The sequence below is a fragment of the Piliocolobus tephrosceles genome, chromosome 7, assembly GCF_002776525.5.
Source record: "Piliocolobus tephrosceles isolate RC106 chromosome 7, ASM277652v3, whole genome shotgun sequence".
In the NCBI taxonomy this organism is placed as follows: Eukaryota; Metazoa; Chordata; class Mammalia; order Primates; family Cercopithecidae; genus Piliocolobus; species Piliocolobus tephrosceles.
Genome location: NC_045440.1, coordinates 128,492,315 through 128,499,282, shown reverse-complemented (window position 1 = coordinate 128,499,282; position 6,968 = coordinate 128,492,315). Strand labels below are relative to the sequence as shown.

General features: G+C 41.7%; 1 pseudogene; it reads right to left on the bottom strand.

The window, feature by feature from the left end:
- Positions 1-2,969: 2,969 nt before the first annotated feature.
- On the bottom strand, positions 2,970-4,534 carry LOC111549572 (annotated as a pseudogene).
- Positions 4,535-6,968: the final 2,434 nt, after the last annotated feature.

Below are 6,968 nucleotides of genomic sequence, written 5' to 3'. Positions count from 1 at the left end.
GGAATATACACCCAGGTCCCTAAACCTTAGCTGCCCTCATTGTCTATAAACAGCAATGCCCACTCCCCACAAGCTCCCTCTCTGCCTTTCTATGTCCACTTTATTTGCCCTACATTGAAGGAGCTACAGCTTTTCTAGTCAGGTTCAGCTCACCGCCCCTCCCTGAACATCCTCGAATCTGGGGTGCCTCTTGGCTCCTGTTATTTATTTATTCTTTTCTTCTTTTGCCTTCCTTTCTTGTGCCAAGACCACTAGATGGAGATATACAAATACTTACTAAATGCTTACTATGAATGCCAGGCACCATTCTAAGTGCCTTTCCTGCGTGATTTCATTGAATCCTCACGACAACTCTTTGTGGAGGTCCATTATATTCCTGACAGAGCTTAAGACTCAAGGTCATTCAGCTACTAGGTGGCAGGGCTGGGATTCAAACCCACATCTCTTTGAGTTCAGACTTCATTTGTTAGCCAGGATCACACACTGAGCTGGAAGAACTTTGAAGATGGGTGATTTCCAAGATCATTTTGTCCATTTTTTTTTTTTTTTTTTGCCCCTGGGCAGGGCTGAAGCCAGGTTATCAGCAGAATATTATAACTAGACATCTTCATTTAGTGCTAGAGAAAAGAAGAAAAAAAATCCATCCCTTCACAGCTCATTGCAGCATATACAAGGATTTGTAGGTTCAATACTCTTACGAATGTCTGGCCCAAATCATTGATTTGCTAACTGTTTAAGTGCCTACTATGTGCTAAGCTTTATTGTGTGCTGTGATACACTTGGACTTGAGTTACCATGGAAGTACAGAGAGAAGCACCGAACAGACTGGCAAGTCAGGGATGCCCACCAGGTGATGCTAAGCTGGACTCTGGAAGTCTTAGAGATGCCAGGCAGCAAGGAGGGCCATCCAGACAGATGGAACAACATGTGCAAAGTCAGGGGGTGTGGTTGAGGACAGCCTGCTCCAGCATATGGCTTGTTCAGCTTATGAGAAGTGGTAGGGAGGAGTGAATAAAGGGATTAAGAGATGGGTAGGAGCCAGATCAGTGCCAAGGGAAGGAATTTGCTCTGTATCTAGAAACCAATGCAGAACGATTTAAGGGCAAGGCACTGATATAATCAAATCTGCATAATAGATGATTTCATCAGCGTTATGGATGATGAATGGGAAAGACCAATTAAGGAGGATATTGCACTGGTTAGGCAAGAGATGATGAACGGGGAAGACAGAAGTAGAAGAGATACATGGGAGAGATTTAGGAGTAGACTAGTCAAGACTTGGCAATTGCTTGGGCGTGGGGTGAGTGAAGAAGGAAAGCACTGAGGCTGATTCATCCAGCTTCTTGGCTTGGGTGTGTGGGTGGATGGAGGCACCATGAGTTGAAATGGGAATAACCAGGAGGAGGAGCAGGTCTAGGGGAGAGATATTGATATCTTAATATCCCCAGGCTCCTTAGGGCAACTCATATTTCAGATAAGAAAATAGAACTCAAAAAGTTGATGTGATTTGGTGAAATGGACAATGAGCAGACGAGTGTTGAGTGCGACTCAAACCTACATCTTACTATTTCTGAAACTATTTCCCCATGCCTAAGCAGATCTGTTTTGTAAGGAGCATAAGGAAGGCTCAGCACAGAGTAATGCGGTGAAGCAAACACTGACCCAAGTCAACCTGCCACTTTAATATTCATTCATTCAACAAGATTTAATGAGCACACACCACATGCCATGCATGACGGATGCAATGGTGAAACATGTAGGCAAAGACCCCACCCACATTGAGCCTACAGTCCACTTAGAGAGTCAGGCAATACACAAATATACAAAGACCAGAGTGATGAAGGAAAACCATGCAAAGACCTGGGAAAAAGAGGGTTCCCAGTAGAAGAAACTTAAAATTCGAAGGCCCTGATCAGGTAGGAATAAGCTTGGATATTCAAGAAATCCTAAGAAAGCCAGTGTGCTGAGAAAGGAGTATGTGTGGAGGAGAGTCATCTGAGATGAAATCAGAGGCAAAGGCCAGAGCCTATTGGACTTCTAAGATATGGTCAGTACTTGGGATTTATTCCAAATGTGATGGGAAAAACGTGAAAATTTGGAGCAGGGCTGCGGTGTTATTAATTTATTAAAAAGATACTACTTCTTTCAAGACAATTACATATCCATATATAATTGTAAGAAATAGTGCATAGAAAACCTGTGTACCTTTTACTCATTTTCTCCCAGTGTTAACATCTGGCCAAACTGTGTGTAGTATAGTATACCCAGGATATCTCTTTGTAGTTTTAAATTGTATTCTCCTAACATAATGATGGCAAACATCTTTTTATGTGCATATTTACCATCTGTACATCTTCTGCAGTGAAATGTTTGCTCATGTCTTCTGCTCATTTTCTTTCCTTTAAATTATCATTTCTTTTTATTCACCTTATATTAAAAAGGGGTGCAAATACAAGAAAATAAGGTTATGTCAAAGTTTAATTTTTAAACCACAAACTTCTAGAGTTTGTTTTAAGGTTAATACATAAAATGCTAGCTTTTTAGTTACCTGAGAATCAGGAAATTCACATTAACGTAATTTCCTATACTGACAAAGAACTGTGGCTGCCTATGGCTTTGGCAAGTTCCTAGGCACCATTCAGCACAAAATTGCACTTTTCTTGATACGTATAAATTAAATAAAATGTACACGACTGTCTGTTCATGTATTGCCTCAACTTACGTCTACAGTAACAGCATTTAAAGTTGTAGGAAATAGAATTTTGACCTTTTACAAAACAAACACTTTGTTTCTTTAACTCAGAATTCTGGAAATGTAATCACGTTCTAGTATTGTGACTGCCAAAATATTTTTGTCATCAGACATTAATTTTTTTCAAGTGTCTGACTCTAACCAAGAAAATAATAAAAGAATATCAGAAGTTTCCTGTGACTACCATAACAAAATGTCAGTATCCATGGGGTTGTTCCTAATGGTTTGTGAGGATGCTTCAGCCTGATCCAGGTCCATCTAGTCTGAGGCTGTTTTTCAATTCCATGCTTCTATCTGCCAGAAGGATCTTTTTCAGTAGAGGCCATCATAGCAGGCAACGGAGTTTCCAGGTGCCGTCCAAGGAATGAAAGTAGGCGCCTCCAGATGAGGCCACTTCCCATGAACCTAATTCCCGTAATCATCCAAAACACTCTAGGGTCTTCTTCAAGGAGAATTCCAAAATCATTCCAAAAGCAACTCCCATGAGTCCAAAGAGTGAAAGAGAGAAGATTCCCACGGTTAGCAGTAGATTCAATCTCATCATCACATTACGGTGGCTGTCCAGATTGATGAAAATAATACTTCGTGAATCATCAGTCAGTACCCTAAGCTCCCAAACTGCATTGGAGAGATCGTCTGCCAATAGGTAGTAGCTTTCCAACAGCAGGTCCATCTCTTCTGTGTTAGGGACAAGCTGCCCCAGGACTCGCCCTGCAAGATGCAGCTGACCCTTACCCTGAATACTTTGCAGCTGCATTCCTGAACCCTTATCTAGGTGCTCCAGCAGGGTCACCAGCCTTGCTTACAGCCCTCTGGGTGGCACGGGAGAGGTCACAAGAAACGTGGATAAACCTAAGTAACACCCTCTTTTAAATTCCCATTTTCACAAGATAATATATTGTAAGCCGGTCGTGAGATGATATTTGGTAAAGTTAACTGATGAACAACCCCAGGGTCTCTCTTCCCCCATATAAACCCTCATTTTGTAAGCTCAGGGCTGCCTCTTCTGACTGTGGCGGGGCAGCCCGGCAGGTTAATAAACTTCCTCGCCTGACCTTGGGTCTGTCTCTCGTCTTTTCTCTTGGCTACCCTTACATTCTGCATGGTGAATCCCAGTGCTGCTCTTTTCAAAGACACGTGGGGCACTCACTTTGATAAACAGAGCTCTTCTACTAACTTTTCCTCATCCAGGATCTCCGAAATTGACTCTTGGAAAAATTTAATATCTGTTTCTAATTCTGATAGACTTTTGTCATTCTGTAGTAAAATATGCAGTTTGCTTCTGTCCACAGAAGAATGTTTGGAGTCCACCAAAGCTTCTAAAGTCTCAAGGGTCAGTGTCTGCAAAACATTACGTTTCCTCTAAAGTGTGTTGATCTGGTATTGCAGGGTGCTTCCATGGCACTAAACTGAAAAGGTAAAGGGTATGTAACAGGTTGACCCTCTCCGGACAACTGCGAAGGGAGTTCCCGGAACAGCCATTGCTCTAAGTTTGTTACCATCATCTCATATTAGGAGACACTCTGGAGTTATCCCAGTTTTCAAATACTCCATTGTCATGATAAACCTATTGTTTTTGGTTGTGATACTCATTACGTGCTGAAATCTCAAATCTCTGTCTTAAAGACTTAACTCTTGGTATAAGTCCATTTTCTTCCTTTCAAAAGAAGTAACATTTCCCTGTTTGTCAAATTTTGTTGCAGTAAATACTGGGGTTACATTGGCTAAAGTGGCTTAAGAGACATCAGAAGTTCTAAACCAGTGCATTTCACCTGCCACATATAGTCAGCCGGCCCACACAGGTCAGATCCAAGGCCAGGGAAGTCCCACTGCATGGGGCAGGAGGCAGGGCAAGCTCTGCAGGCATTCATGGCGCTATAGCTAGGAGCAGGCAGCAGCCAGACCCCAGGCCTTCATGGCGGACTGTGGCGACTCAGTCTGCAGTGCTCGCCTAGCGCTCTTCTGCTCATTTTCTATGTTTTATTTTCTAAACAGTTTTTTCACTGTTCACTTTTGAGAAGTTTTTATATATTCTAGACACAAGTCCTTAGTCAGATGTGTGGCTTGCAAATATTTTCTCCCAGTCTGTGACTAGCTTGCCTTTTCATCTTAACAGGGCTTCTGCTGAGCAAAAGCTTTTAATTTTGATGAGGTCTAATTGATTAATTTCACCTTTTATGGATTGTGTTTTTTGTGTCAAGTGTAGGAACACTTTGCCTAGCCCTGGAGCTAGATTTTCTCCTGTGTTTGTCTTGGAAAGGGGAAGAGTAAATTGACTAAAGCAATGTAAGGTATCTGGGCAGAACTGAGGGGTCACTAAGGGCAAAGGAATGGGAGAGGGAGGAGGCTTCAAGGTTATTTCTGGTCCCTGGAGAGGGCACTATGTATGGGTAGCAGCTCCTTCCCCTTCTAGCTTGAGTTACATGGGCAGAGCAGATGGTCCTCTTGGCAATATGACGGGAGGCTTAGGTTTCTTCCTCCCCGACAATACTCACGGACCCTGAATACATTATCTAGTCCTTTGATTCACTCAGAGCTTTATCCACAATCACATGTTTTCACTACATTGTCATGACTGACTTCTTATAACAGCTCTGTAGGGAGGACATATTATTATCCCCTTTTACAGAAGATATAACTGAGGCCAGAGAAGGGATGGGACTGAACACCAATCTCCTGATACGGAGAGGAATGATTGTTCTTCTCTACCAGCTGAATCTTGAATTTTGCCACCAGTTATTTCATGAGGTCAGTGGTTCTCAAAAGATGATCCACGGGCCCCTATGGATCCCTAAGACCTTTTCAGAGGGTCCTCAAGGTCAAAGCTATTTCCCCAATAATGCAAAAACATTGCTTTTTCTCCATAAGTGAAAATTCTCCATTTTCATTTATGATGCCAAAGCAAAGACAGGTAAAAAAAAAACTGCCTTAGCATGAATTGAGGCAGTAGCACTAATTCTTCATTCCCTCAATCACTCACATGAGAGATAATAGCCAGTTTCACACTGATTTCTTAATAAATGGGAAGTCCACAAAAAGCATTTCTGCTGCATACCAAAATAAAATTGTTATCTTGAGGAAAAAGTACTTCTCCAATTATTTAAGTTGCAAGCTGAACTATTCCTTTTTTTTTTTTTTTTTTTATGCAATACAAGTTTTACTTGAGATAATGGCTGACAAACAATATTTATTCAGGTTTGGGTATTTGGCAGGCATTTTCTTAACAAATGAACAAAGTGAGCCTGTCACTTCAAGGAACGCCACTGACTGTCACCAATGACAACATTTGAGCTTTCAAGTGAAAATTAGAATTTTTGAGAAAAAAATTTTATTTGCCACTATGCACTTGATAGCTTTCCAATACTTAAACATGTTTCTGAGGATGTCAGTGGTCATATTCATACATGTGATTTTTTTTTTGCTATTGCATAAAGAAGTATGCTTCCAGACCAGGTGCAGTGGCTCACACCTATAATCCCAACACATTGGGAGGCTGAGGTGGGTGAATCATGAGGTCAGGACTTCAAGACCAGCCTGGCCAAGATGATGAAACCCCATCTCTACGAAAAATACAAAAAATTAACTGGGTGTGATGGCGCGTGCCTATAATCCCAGCTACTCGGGAGGCTGAGGCACGAGAATTGCTTGAACCTGGGAGGCTGAGGTTGTAGTGAGTTGAGATCGTGCCACTGCACTCTAGCCTGGGTCACAGAGTGAGACTCCTTTTTAAAAAAAAAAAAAAAAAAAAAAAAGGAAACAACAGACACTGGGGAATTCAAGGCGAGACAGAGGGAGGCAGTAAGGATTGAAAAAAGCTACTTATTGGGTCCAATGCTCACTACCTGGGTGACGAATTCATTTCTACTCCAAACCTCAGCATCATGCATAGGTACCTCATGCGATATACCTATGTAGCAAACCTGCATATGTACTCCATAATATAAAAGTTGAAAAAATTTCCTCCATTCTAATTTCTACTGCTGCAGAGATCGATCTGTATGACCTGTATAAACAAAAGCTCTTTTAGAGCCTCAGTAATTTTCAAGAATGCGAGGGGACAAATATGTTGGAGAACTCTTTGCTAAAGCAGTGAAGTCTCCTATTAGCCACTGTGACCAAGTGAGGCATTATCCAACATTAGCATTCTCTCTAGATTATTCACCCACCCTAGGCTTCCATGTGACCCTGAAATAAGGGACTTGACTTCCAAGTTTGA